Raw genomic sequence first — 14,775 nt, 5'->3', positions numbered from 1 at the left:
TCAAATTTGGCGCTTCACTTTTTTCTTCTTTTTTATTGTTTCCTTTTCCCTCCAATTGAATTGAATGTGTTTACATTTCTCTTTTTTTCTCATCTTATTAAATTAATTATTCTATTTTATTTTAATTAGATTAATTTTCTGATGATGGATTAAGATTATCATGGAATATGTCACACGGTGTAATTGGATTATGGTTGATCAAGGATCTAATTTACTGATTAGAAATGTAAGAAGATTATGTTAGCCTAATTTTTTAGATTTTCTTCATTTTTGTTTTTTTCTTTTTTCTTTAGATTTAAATTGATTAGATTGTTGGATGTTAACATGGTTGTCATCAATTGGATTGCTACTTTGAATACTATGTTTTATTGGGATTCCATTTGAATTTGCTTTTATTCAAATGATCCGTAAGTTGATTTATTTCTTTTCTTTTCAACTCTGTCACAATTTGTTAAGATTAACAGATTTCATGTTTCTCTCTCTCTCTCTCCTTTTATTTTTTTCTTTCATTTTCATCATCCATCTTGACCTCAGGTTGAATTAATGTCCTCACTGATTTTCTAATCAGATACATGCTAATGACTAATGGTAATATTATACATTGATCAATGATGATGACGTTTGGATGATAATGTGTTTAGATTTAATGATTACTTATAATCCTTTCTTGTTTCTTTCTTTTCTCTCTCTCTCTCTCCTCATCTCAGCTGGAATATTGACTCGATTATTTATCATTTGATAAGATGGTGTAATCTATTATTGTGACCAATAATTCAACTGTCTCAATCATCATTCAATCAACAACTCAAAAGGATGAGAATAAAAAAAATCATCTTCAGCTAATACTCAGAGTGGATGGTGTTTTCTCCTCACATATTATTCATCACATACTTTAGTGAAAACAAATATAAAAGATCAACACAAAGAGAGATTCAACTTTAAATCTATTAAGTGAGAGAGATGAAGTGAGAGGATTAAACAATTAAGAAAAACTGGCCAACAACATTAAGGTAACTCCAAGGTAGCCAAAGTAAAAGGGTGAGGCTATTTGTGAACACCTGAGGTAAAGGTGTAAAAAAGTAAGTTTAAAAAGTAACAGGTAACAAATTCTTTTCACTAATGAAGTGGATGAAGGTGGAAAAAAAGAGATAAAAGAAAAGAGCAAAGAGTAAAAAGGAAATCATCAAAGATTATGGTTATTCATGGACACAATCAAGAAGCTAATCAACTCGTGCAACCTTTTAGTTTAATCCAGATAATCGGAAAATCAACTAAGACCTGTAAATGCAAAGCAAAAGAAACAAGAGGTTGGCCTGTTTGACGTTAAATCAGATAAAAGTGATGTTTTATTAGGCTCCTTTTTTCCTCTCCCTTTTTATCCAACCATTTTCTATTCTCTCTCATAATCATCATCAAAACCATCTTATATTACTCATATATTCATGAGATCGAGAAGAAGAAGAAGAAAAAAAACAAAATTCAAGGTAAGAAGTGTAAATGTTAACAATGTTAAAAAGGTAGCTGAATATCTCTATCTCTCAGCATCTTATTTCAACAATTTACTTTTGTAATCCAAAATGATGCCGCTGTTCATGATACTTATTATTATCATTATCATTACAACACTTACCTTTTCTCTTTCTTTCTGATATCTCTCAGCATCACGCACTCATAATAACACTTATTACTTGTGCTTCTTAACACACCAACAGTTAATAATCAACAAAGGTAAAGCTTCCGTATAATAGTTTATTTGTATTTTCCTATTTACAACATTTAGAGTTGACATTAATTCATTGTATTATTATTATTATTATTATAGGTAATATACTAACTTATCATTTGCTGGATTAATATTATTGTTGATGGAGATTAAATGATGAATAATTTAATTTATTCCACTTGGATTGATATTCTCGTAATCCTCCTATACATAAATTGGTAGTAACAAATAATACGATTATTATTATCATCACCAAATACTACAATCAACAGGGAATCAAGGTTTTACTATCAACTCTTGTATCATAATCTGATTCACGAGTCGCACAAATAGGAAAAAGCGGAATTCATGCTGAGAGGAATCAAAGTAATCGTGTTATTCAGAATGATAATCACAACAAACAATCAACATAATTTAGTTCCAGTTTCTTGTTAATCTTTTGTATGATTATTATTTACAAACTTGATAACATAGTAACTGTAATGATGATAATGATACATAATAACCATTACAATTTTTCTTGTATTTGGTAATCTTTATAAATGTTAAATTCATTCATAATTTATAAATAATGATCAATACAATGATAATTATATTCTGATTATCTCTTTTGTTTTAATCTTTATGTAAATTATAGTGAATTATTTTTTAATCCAGTGAGTAAATCAAACTGATTAATGATAAGAACAACAATAATCTCCATTAATTAGATGGTTTAATTTTGTTTTATTTCTTTTCAAAATTAATAATTTGCAGAAAAATTAATCAAGGACAATCAAGTTTTGCAGGTAAAAATTGTAAGCGTTGAAACAATTTACTAATTGTTGCATATAAATCATGTTACCCCCTCCATCTCAGCATAACCATTAAGTTAAATGTTAAAGCTTCTAACAAAAATCATCTCAACAATTTAACTGAGTCAAAATAATTTAATCAATTAATTCTGTGTGAAATATGAATTAGTGAAAATGTTGACTGTTTTTAACTTCTAATTAAGACAAATTTGATTATCCTAATCTTTTAATTTCTTTTTCATTTATCTTTATTCAGGACAAAAAAAACATCAAAACCAATGGTGGAAATTACAAAAAAAAATAAACATGATGATACTCATGACATAACCAAGAAGATGATATAATTCAGTTGTGTGGCCCTGATAATAATCAAAATCAAATTAAGATAATCTTGAGCAATAAGATGAAGATAAGCTTCCAGTCGAATCGGTAATTGTAACTGATGACAGATTAATATCTGGTGACAGTTGGATGAACACGGAATCCAAGCTTGAGGCCAGAATATTTACCTGGAAAATAAAGAAAAGAAAATGAAGATAATCATGATAATGATGATGATAAAGATGATAAAGATGATAGTCTAACAGCTAATTACAAAGCCACAGTAACGTTATTGTGGTGATACAAAATAATAATGATGATGACAGGATGAAAAGTGTCCAGGTAAATGGGAAAGAAAAATATGATTTATTGCAAAATTAATCATATCAAATAAAAAAGGTAAACCAATATGATTTAATGATAATTATTATGATGTTCAATGACATTTGAAACAATCTTGTTTACTATTACAATTAAGCTTGTTATCTAACTTGTTAAACCTTTTTTGTTAATTAGATCTTAATAATTATCTTTTTTTTTCTCTCCCATTAATTAATGGTTTAATAGGTTTCAGGACACTTACCTGTAATCAGAGACGATGCTGAAATACATGCGATTTAATTACAAGCAATCAGTCAGAAATTAAAATCTTCCCAACTTGGACCAATAAATTAGTGCTATTGATTCATAAATGGTTCGTATAATTTTTTGACTGTCAATAGTTTAATTATTGAAAATCAAACATAGAGAAAGTTAATTTTTGTTAATGTTAATTGTTTCAAGTTTCTATCATTAAATTTACCACTAGTTAAGTTAGTTATTAGATTAGTTGTAATGATAAATCAACTGTAGTTGGTTGATTAAAATCTGTATCTAAATTTTGTTATGATTATTTAGTTACCAATTTTTTGTTTATTACTTGAACTTGAAATTGAAGATTAATTTGAGATCTAATTTTTTTTTTCAAAAAATCAAGAAAATTTAATCAATAGTATTAGTTAGTTTTATATAACTTGATTTTATTTATTATATTGATAGTGAATTGAAATTAATAAAGACAAGAAATGAGTTGATTGAATTTTTTTAATTCACTTTGATTTAAAAGTGAGTTATTACATTCCTCGAGGTTAACCAAGACACAATTAGAAGGTTAATTAATTAATTATCCTCAATTTTCATGTTATTTTTTGTTTACGATTAATATGTGACATTTTAATTAAGCTGTGTATGACACTAATTAACTAAATTACTTTTACTTATTCTAACAGGAACAACTAAATCCTAAAAGGAGACAACAACAATTAAATGAAAGTAAATAGAGAGCCAAACAATTATCACAATCAAGCAGAAAAGAAACCCAATATATCTGGATATGGATTTTAAATCAATGGATATCAATCAGAATTATCAATTTTGTGATGAGAATCAACTTACAAAAGAAGATGAAGTTTACTATCATATTATCATCTATTGATTATCATTGATAACCTTCAATTATTTTCATCTCTATAATAATAATGATAATCGAAAGATAGTAAACAATAATGATGCGATTTATGTAAACATGGAAACAAGCAAAGATATTAATGTATTATTATTATCAAGGAGAGAGATGAAGAAATCAAGCCAAGGAAAGAAGAAGAGAAAACGATTCATGATGATAAATAAACAAATTTGGGTGTAAAATGGTTGGAACAATAAAGCCAACAGGTAAAAGAAGACGAGAAAAGTATAATTGAATGGTGAACATACTCGTTAAATCAACTCCACCCTTACAACTTGTAGACAATCAATGGAATCGACTGATAATATAATTCTCGAAGGAAATAACAAAAAGTAAAAGGACCAACCCCCATTAATACAATTCACTTTGTATCTTCATCATCATCATCATTTCTCCTCATCCACTCATGTCCAATCAAACAGAAAGTATTACCAGCCTCCCAAATAAAACGGGCAATTACAGTTGGCAGCATAAAATTATATGTAAGTTAAAAGTGTGTGAGTGATAACAAAATGCATTTACATGGTGTAACAATTTACGCTTATTGTTGTAGATGATGATGATGATGATAAACCATCATTGAAAAGGAGAGAGAGAGGGAGAGAGAAGGTCAGAAAATGTATGAACTAATATAATGTATTAGTAGATTCATACAATGAAAGGTTGAGCTCATCATCATCTACAATTATAATAATCTTAATATTAGGATGATCAGAAAGTTCTGCACGAAAAGTGAGTCTTAAATTCAACATGTAATTAAACTCGAACAATTATTGGCCGAGAATTAATTTTTTTTAAATATTGAAATTCAGAGTTAGTTGATTGGAAATTGTGAAGTTGATTAAAATTTTGAACATTTTTTTCAGGCCAAAAATCGCGACAAAAATAACCGAAAAAGTTTTTAATCGTTTATTGGTGAGTTCAGTGGCCTTAGAATTTTTTCTTCGGAAATTTATCATCTTCATGATAAAAGTAAATACTTTAACCATAATTTTTAAAATTTTCAAAAATTAACTAATCATAATTATTGAGAAAATTAAATTTGAAATTTCATCTTTTTTTCTTAAAAAATCAGAAATTCATGATCAAAAAGATTTTTTATCGTTGAGAGAATGGAAAGTTTTTGATTTCATGATGAATTTCTGATTTTTTAAGAAAAAAAGATGAAATTTCAAATTTAATTTTCTCAATAATTATGATTAGTTAATTTTTGAAAATTTTAAAAATTATGGTTAAAGTATTTACTTTTATCATGAAGATGATAAATTTCCGAAAAAAAAATTCTAAGGCCACTTTAGACCTCACCAATAGAAGCGATTAAAAAAACTTTTTTTTCGGTTATTTTTGTCGCGATTTTTGGCCTGAAAAAAATGTTCAAAATTTTAATCAACTTCACAATTTCCAATCAACTAACTCTGAATTTCAATATTTAAAAAAAATTAATTCTCGGCCAATAATTGTTCGAGTTTAATTACATGTTGAATTTAAGACTCACTTTTCGTGCAGAACTTTCTGATCATCCTAATAATATAGTATAACAATTTATTGGTGCAAATTATTTCTTTAACGCCTGTTGTGTTACCCAATGTTGAGAGAGAGAGAGAAAAAAAATTTCCATCACCGATGTTATATTATTATTATTATATTATTCATATTCAACATGATAATAAAAGATTATGAGTAATATCTTACATGTAAATAACATGGTTAATACTCATAGTGTGATGTTAATTGTTGATTATATTCACATAACACCGTGAACCTGTTAAGGTGAATAAGTAATCACACTTAACTAAAAAAAAATAATCGCTTGGGATCATCATCATCATTTTCATCTTCATCTTCATTTTCTTAGATATAAATTGAATATCAGTTATGATTTTTACCTGTTGCATATTTAATTATACACCTTTTCTTAGTAAATATTTTCATCGCTGATTAATAAATATGGAGACTAATTAATTAGCTATAAAATTTAATTTTTCGTTGATGATGTTGCTGAAGAGGATAGTCAATGAAGGAGGGGAAATTAAATGATTATCTAGACACTATTTATGATATAAATTGGTGTGGCTAATCAACTCGATGTGTATTAATGATAATCAGTTAATGATCAATTTATTGATATACTTGTAGCAACAATAACAATACAATTTACCTGTCAACTAATTAATATTTACTTGAATACTAATTTTTTATTCATTATTTTAATTATGATTTTTTTTTCTCTCTCTCTTTTTACAAGGTTACCGTATATGTGATGTTTGATTTAATTACCATAAACTGTTGATTAATAAATAGACTCACTAAGAGGAGGATTAACGGAGAGATACCAAGGAAAACAAAGGGAAACAACAATTTGTTGTTATAATCGTTTAGCATCATAATCATCTTGATCATCATCATCATCATCATCTACTTTTCATCAACAATCAACACAATAACAAGAAACACATTAACGTTTTTTATTTAAACGGGAGACATGAAAAATTTTGATAAATGTTGTATATATTGCTGATAGTGATCAACAATGAGGCTCACCCTCAGTTGAACAATCAACTGTTTTTCATGGCGTTTTCATCATCAAGATAAACTTAGCTTGAGATCAGGTAGTCGGATCAGCGGTGGTCAATATGAAGCCTCTTAAGAGAGTGTTAAAGAGATAACCTTTTCCTTTGCATTATCAACAATATCTACACTTGGGAAAAAAAACAACAACAATCTTAATAACAATGGAAACAATGTTTAATCATAAATGGGAGGAAGATCTTAATTCAGTGTTACCTTGATTACTGGAAAAGATGATGAGTTAACCTGATCCATTGGATAAAAGACCGACATGATTGGGATAGTAAAATGTTCAACAGGTTACCCTATACGATGATGATCGCACCTTTACAAGGTTAGGCTCACGTCGATTTTTTTTCCATCACTTTTATCATCATCATCATCTTATATCATCTTACATCTTCTTCTTCCCCTTCTTCCGTTGATCCTTTTTTCTCTCTATCTCTCTGTTGATCATCTTAATCTAATTATTTTCTTCTTGTTGCTATTAAACTTCAAGCATCAATCAAGAAAGATTTTGGTCTTTATCTTTTTAAATGATTGTTCCTGACAAGAGGATTAAACGTTTTCCTTGATCATTGGGATTGAGAAGAAAAAAATTTACTTGAATCTTACCTGGTTTACGTTAATCTATAACCCTGACCCAGCAGGACCCAATTGAATCTTGATCATCAATATCTCTCGTTTAGGTCCATTTATATGTCCATTTTTCATCATCAGCATCTCTCTCACTCGCTCACTTGGGAATCTTTATCATCTTAAACCATCATCTTATAAATTTTCATCATCATTGGTTAATCATGTGTCGATTTCTGAATCAATGTTACCACTCACCAACCCTGTTAACATTAAATTACTTGGGAGATGATAATACATTTGGATTAAATCTCAGGTGAGATCAGATGATTATAATTGTTACTTTAATCCTCTCAAGGTAACCTTTTAATACAATCAACAAAACAACTGATCAATTAACTTGTCTAATCTAATCTGTATTTCTTACTATCTCCAATAACAGATTAACAACAACATTGATTTATCCTTCTTAACTTTTAATTGTCTCATGTTATCAAATCAACCAATCAAGAAATCAGTTTAAAAGGTTAAACCATAATAGATTCAAACAACAGTAAGTTGAAACTTTTAGTTTTGCTAAATTGTTACAACAATTTAACTTAACGATTATTTAATTTCAAGGATTATGTATCAACTATTTATTAATATTTGAAATAACACTAATCCAATCTTAAATTGTCCTCTAATTTATCACCAATGATCAACTACAAAGTCTGAATAGTTTTAAATTTTAACTCCTATATAATCAAATCAACATTAATTGTTAACCAATATAAGCAGTTGAAAATATTGACAATCAATTAGGGTTAATTTTGATTTCTTTACTTCATTTACCTGTTAAATATGGGTCACACAATTAATCACCTTTGATTAATTGTTTGATCAGGTTTGATAATTTTTCTTTCAAATAATCAACAATTCAGGGCAACATGTTAACTTGATTTATTCAACTAATTAAAGTCTACAGTCTGTATAGTAATTGTTAGTCTATAGTTGCTCAGTTGACAGTTGATTAAATAGCATGACAAGAAATTGGAAATGGGAAACAAAATGTCAAGTAAAAGTTAACTTAAATTGTTAATGATTAACCAAAAAAATCACAATTTAAATCACGTCAAGGTGATAAGAACATGATCTAAGTCTTTTTGATTTGTTTTTCTTCAATTATAATCCAACAGAGAGAAAATTGAATGAATACATTTTGATTATATCACATTGGTGACAGAAAATGGGAGGAAGATGAAAAGGTGAGAGAATTTGCAAGAAGAAGATAATTTAGTAGGTAGAAGAGAAGTGAAGATAATTGTTGAACAATCGAGAGAGAAAATTTAATCCATGAATTAATTGCATTAATCTTAATCTCTTAAGGTGCAAGGTTAATTGCAATTAAAAATCTCGAGACACCAAGAATCAAATGGTTACCTTTTACCTGTCGATACTCATTCCAATGTTTACATAACAAACATACACTTATGGATAATAGATGATGATGAGGATGAAAAGGTTGGGTGAGAAGATGGAAGACTCTCTCTCTCTCTCACTCACTCTCTTTATATTTATCTTCATCTTAATCATCATCTCATTTTCAATTAAGATGATGACATAAATCAATGGACATTTGGTGGTTTCTCCTCTTTTCCATTATTATGATTAACTTTTTCTCTCGCTTTTTTGATTTACTTCTAATTGTGATTCAATCTTCGCAGGATTATGATGATTTTGATAATAAAAATACTCTAGTTAAACATAATTAACAATTAGAGTGATTTAATTTCTAACTAACAATCTAATCTAACTTGAATTTGATTCATTTGAAACGGAACTGAATCAGGATAAAGTCTTAGTCACGATTCTTAGTTTTTGATTAAAATTACTACTGACTAATCATCATCTCTACGCATTAAAAGTCATTCACTGATTATTTCAATTGGTTATTTTTTTCTTACCTGTAAAAACTGTCAACAATCAAGTTTACAATCAACTGAAGATCAAATCGAAACTACAATTAAGGTAAAGAAAAAAAAAGATGAATGAATGTTTAATTTTTTTTTCTTTCTACTTGTTGATTGAAGTTGATATTATTTTTAACAAGCCATTAGTTTTTATCTTATCATTTGCAGGTAGGAAAAAGACCTTATTATCAACCACAAAAATTATCATCATTTTCATCTTCATCTTCATCATCATCATAATCATGGTAAAAGTTTTCAACTCTCATGAGACAGATATAAACATGGCGTCAATTTCAAGATTATGATCATCTTGCATCTAAATGAACGCACCCATCAGTTCACCTAAAGTCATTGGAGATGAGAAGATGATGAGAAAGAAGAGAGAGAAGAGAGAGAGAGAAAGAAAGAGCGGGAGATAGATCAAGTCAAGGTGGGTCCTCTTTGCAATGGAGAGAAGATGGAAGATGAGAAGATGATGAAAAGGGGAATGGCGATTGATTAAGCAAAAAGAAAATACAATTTAGTTGAATTGACGATCGCTGATGAATCTGTTTATGAGTTGAAACTGATGATTGGTTTTACATTTTGGTGAAGAGATGAAGATAAAAATGATTATGATGATAACAGAGAGAAGATAAAACTAACTCTCTTTATTATCAATAGAGAGAAAGGAAGAGAGAGAGAGAGAGAGAGAGAGAGTCAATCTCTCTCATCTTCTTGCCAGGTAACTTTAACTTCGTCTTCCAAATCATCATCAATAAATCATTGATCTTTAATTTCTGCTGATTTTTCAAGGTCAATTTTAAGTCTTATTTTGTATCATCTTCATCTCATTCGTGTGTCTTAACCATTTCATTTCTTTTCTTCATCCTCATCCTCATCTTCATCATCTTCAGTAAATGTATCATTGTGTGTATCCTGAGATGTCATCAATGGTTTGATATTAGTCGATTCTGAGGTTCATCATATTATTGAAATCAAACTAATTACTTTTAATCACGTAACAATTTTAAAGGAAAGAGAAAAATAATTTAACTTATCAACTTGATTTCATTTTACTTTTTTTTTCTCTCTCTCTACAATTAATTAATTATAAGCAGAGAGAAACATGATTAAATTAATTTCTTCATTTAACCATATATACAATATGATAGTCTCTTGATTATTGTATTTAATTTGGTTTAAATTGTCTCTTGATTATTAGACCTCCCAAAAGCTTATTAATTGACCTTTTCATTGATGATTAAATTTGATGATAATTATCATTATGTTGTTGTTGATATGATAATGATTAAGATGACACATACATTGAGACAGTAATGATAAATACAGTTGATTAACTTTCAATGATCAAATTATCATTATACTGGTTACAATTTAATTTTTTGTCAACTTGATTGTAACATCATAATTTTTTCATTCATCTTAATCAAATACAATCATATTTATTAATATATAAAAAACGATTTTAATTGATTAATATTATTTATTGGAAAGTCAAGATGATTAATTTTATTTCATTTTCACAGATAATTAACTTTTAAGGAGACAAAACCAAGTAACAATCAAGGATAATTAATAATCAATGTGCAGCACTGGAAGGTTATAAACTACAATTAACTCATTGTGATGATTATAAATCAACTTTAATCTTATTATTGGCTGGTAAGGGGACATTTAATTGTACTCTGGCAGTTTCGAATTGATTTTTCATTAGATGTCGATATTGAAAGAAAGCGACGATCTCCATAGCAATTAACGACAATGCATACATATCAATGATTAATTGTTCCATTGAGCAACTAGAAAAGTGTATTTTACCAACTAAGTGAGAAGAAAATGACAATCAATCAATGGTTGTAACAATTAAGAAAGAAACAATTAGAAAAACTTACAAGGTAACAACACCAAGGAAAATATAATAACAAGACCTGCTATTGAGACTCCATTGAAAATCAAATAAAGGATAAGAAGTGTTGGATTAGCTAATTTGGATAAACGTAATATTGGAAGTGCAATTAACTGGATTAAATTAGTGTAACCAACAAGCATCACAAATGAATCAGCTGGTTCATTGGCTAATCCAATAAGAACCGCAATCATGAATATAATATAAATCAATGTAATCGCCGAAATCAATGGAACCAATTTTGTACCCAACTCTTTCGAGTGAAAAAATCAGTAATTGATTGAACATAATCAGATGAACGAGGAGGAACCGGAGTTGACATGATACGACTTAAATAATCAACTGATTGACACAATTTAGACAACAAACAAATACATAATCACAATGTAAATCATTTTATTTTGTCTCGAGGATAATTTAATTGCAAGCAATTAAAACAAAAGGATTCTAATTTTTCCCGGTCAAAATCAAACCAACAATTGCCATTTTTGGACAATACAAACAATGTAATAAAGGGTGTTTCAGAAGTAGAGAGACAAAATTCAAATCGTTATTTCTCAGAATCTGTAACAGCTAGAGAATTGTAAATTTCATATTCAACAGGCACGAGTTTAAATTATACATTGAGCTTTCAATAACTCAAATTGGTTAATTGCATAAGATTTTTCGTCATTTTGTCTTGATGTCGGGCGAAAATTTTTTGCCAAAGATTTTCGGGGCTATTTTTGCTATTTTAGTCAGAATTATGATGAAATCCTGAAATTTTTTTTGTACAAAATATTGATATTTATATTCTCTTTAATATGTCATCAAAAAAAGGTCAATCAATTAAGCCTGAGGCTAATTATTCATCTTAAATAGTTTATCTGTGAATTCAAATGAAAAATTTTTCTATGGGCTAAATCATCGATTTGGCAAAAACGTTCATGAGGTAGCTCGTTTACGACACGTTTTTTGGACGTGATACAATATAAGGTGACAAAAACTTTACACCAAAAGAAAGCTCTGATTTCAAGCTTCATAATAGTCCAGCTAAAATTTTTCTATGAGTTTTAGTTTCAGAGAAAATCTATTTAATTAAATTGTCTCTTTACTTCTGAAACACCCTTTAGTTGATCATGTTCAGAACAAGTTGAAATGGTCGCTCAGGTTTAAGCCTAAGGTTGAATCTGAGGTGCATCATTTTAATTATGATTATTTTGTAAATTTGTATTAATAAGTTGAGAGGATGATGATTCTGTTTAAATTTGGACAAATTTAGGAGAAAACACAAAATAGTAGCTGAATTTTCATCATCTCCCTTGTTAACTTTCCTTGTATTTTGAATTTCAGGGTATAAACATCAACAGTGATCAGTAAATCAAAGATGATGATAAATATCATTGATGATATTTAAGGATAAAGATGATTATTATTATGAAATAAGCTGTTAAACGCTAATAATAATAAACTATTGGGTGAAACCTTTAAGGTTATCATTAATATATTGATAGATATTATGTCGAGCCCTTTAATTTTTTGCTGCTTTTCTTAAAAGATGATAACAATATAATAAACACCATCATTAAAAATGATTAGGATGATGTTGAGTTTCTGATTGGTGTTTATCATCAAGCCCAATAGCGATGCAATTAACTTAATTGGTCTAAATAATTGATCTCTATTATCTTCTTGTGTTGCTTATAAGTATCATAATAAAAGTAACCTCTATGGTGAATTAACCAGAACATAGATGGGAACGTTTAAATCAGCTTCTGATTTAATTGTTAACTTACTGCTATTAATAAGAAAGATCAATTGATTTCAACACAATCCAAAAGATTAATAATAATACACTTTGATCCAATTTAAGGACTAAATTTTAATTGACATTGGGAGTTAAGGTGGATCATTGATTAAAACATTTCGAATTGTTAACTAATCATTTTGATAATAATAATCATAATCATCTTCACTCCCATGTTACGCCTCTTCAATAACAATTAGAGGTAAAGTTTTAATCATAATTACAATTAAATCCTGATGATTTGGTCAACTTTTTGTTTTCTAACATCAATGATAATCAGATGAACTTTATTTTTTTTTTGTTACATTTTGTTCATAAAAGTGATTAACTTAATTCTTATTCTAGTGAATTGAGAAAAGTAACTTAAAAAAAGCTGATTAGATTAACTGGGGTGGATGATGGTGACAAAATGATTAACTTGATTACAATAATTTAAATCATGTGGTTACAATTGAAATTGACTTGTTTGTTTATGTCCAAATACCCACGCTAATGAATCGCCAACGCAATTTAAATCATAATCATAATCATAACCATTGGTGATGATAATCAATCCACATTTAAACTGAACGAGTGATATATTAAATTGTAAATTGTGATTATAAAGAAATAAAGTCTCCACGCAATTGGGAAGACAATTTTCTTAATTCACCCACGATTAACAATTAATTCATTTCTTACTTTCTTATTTCTGGCCTTACCTCCAGCGGTTTGATGCCATTTGAAAATTTACTTTCTCATTACAATTAATATTTATGGAGAAACTAAAAATGAGCAAAACAATGACATTTAAACGGGCTCTTTCATCATTGACCTAAAATGACCTATGATCTTCGTTTGTAAAATGCAGTATCGGTTAAATTCACACTATTCAAATCTTTAGGACTCATAGTTAACGAGAAAAGTGACGAAAATATCTGAATATGTAGACTTTTGGAAGACACGTATTTGAATTGTCTCTTCTCGATCTATGCGAAAATTGTATCGATGATTTTAGCCTTAAAGTAGGGCCATGATAAGGTAACTCTTTCATCTTCTTCTCACAAAAAGGTATAGATAATTATTAGATTAACACGAAAAGCGAAACACGTGACCTTTTTGTCGCAAATTTGTTGAGCAAAAACTTATCAGAACTAGAGAAAGCCTCTCGGGTCGTGGGTGAAATCAAGACGAAAATGTGAGACTTGCAATAAATGTTGAATGAACGGATTATTTTAATGTTATCATATTAGTTTTAAATCAATTCGAAATTGACATAGATAAATAGATGTGTTGGAGGATTGTTTATTTGGCTCCGATAGGGATAGAGAAGGACAGAATGTTAATTAGTTCAATTTATTAATTAGATGTCACTCCTGTATTGGCCATAGCTGTTGATCACTTCGTTCGATCACTCGACAACGTCAACTTGGAGATCTGCCATAGTTCGGGGACCAGTACCGACAGCAGCTTTAACCGTCTCTCGCTTTTCGACCACAAGTCCCATGGCTGTATAGAGAAGTGTAACTAGTGTGATTATCAGAACTTGGATTAGATTGAAATTCATAGTGAATATAACGTAAGGAGGATGATCGTCGAAATTTAGTTTTGAGTTAAGAGTTGAAACTTGTTGGCTGTTGATGATGGAGATCCAATTGGTTGA

At 28.7% G+C, this 14,775-nt stretch overlaps 1 long non-coding RNA gene across 9 annotated transcripts; it reads left to right on the top strand.

Moving 5' to 3' along the window:
• Window positions 1–43: 43 nt before the first annotated feature.
• Window positions 44–11,789, top strand: LOC128395349 (uncharacterized). Of its 9 annotated transcripts, none has more exons than XR_008326617.1 (15): window positions 44–226; window positions 294–407; window positions 535–588; window positions 708–1,079; window positions 1,246–1,484; window positions 1,660–1,728; window positions 2,361–2,379; window positions 2,480–2,511; window positions 2,774–3,237; window positions 3,406–3,532; window positions 4,107–4,824; window positions 6,588–7,244; window positions 7,410–7,802; window positions 7,929–8,039; window positions 10,968–11,789. It is a non-coding gene; the product is annotated as an uncharacterized LOC128395349 (long non-coding RNA). The 9 variants fall into 9 exon arrangements; XR_008326615.1 differs by having other exon boundaries at window positions 708–1,484; window positions 4,107–4,548; window positions 4,624–4,824; XR_008326614.1 differs by lacking the exon at window positions 10,968–11,789 and adding exons at window positions 8,665–8,733; window positions 8,855–10,536 and having other exon boundaries at window positions 708–1,484.
• Window positions 11,790–14,775: the final 2,986 nt, after the last annotated feature.

Source organism: Panonychus citri, unplaced genomic scaffold, assembly GCF_014898815.1.
Source record: "Panonychus citri isolate SS breed McGregor unplaced genomic scaffold, ASM1489881v1 Contig00141, whole genome shotgun sequence".
Taxonomy (NCBI): domain Eukaryota; kingdom Metazoa; phylum Arthropoda; class Arachnida; order Trombidiformes; family Tetranychidae; genus Panonychus; species Panonychus citri.
This window is presented reverse-complemented; position numbering and strand designations above follow the sequence as displayed.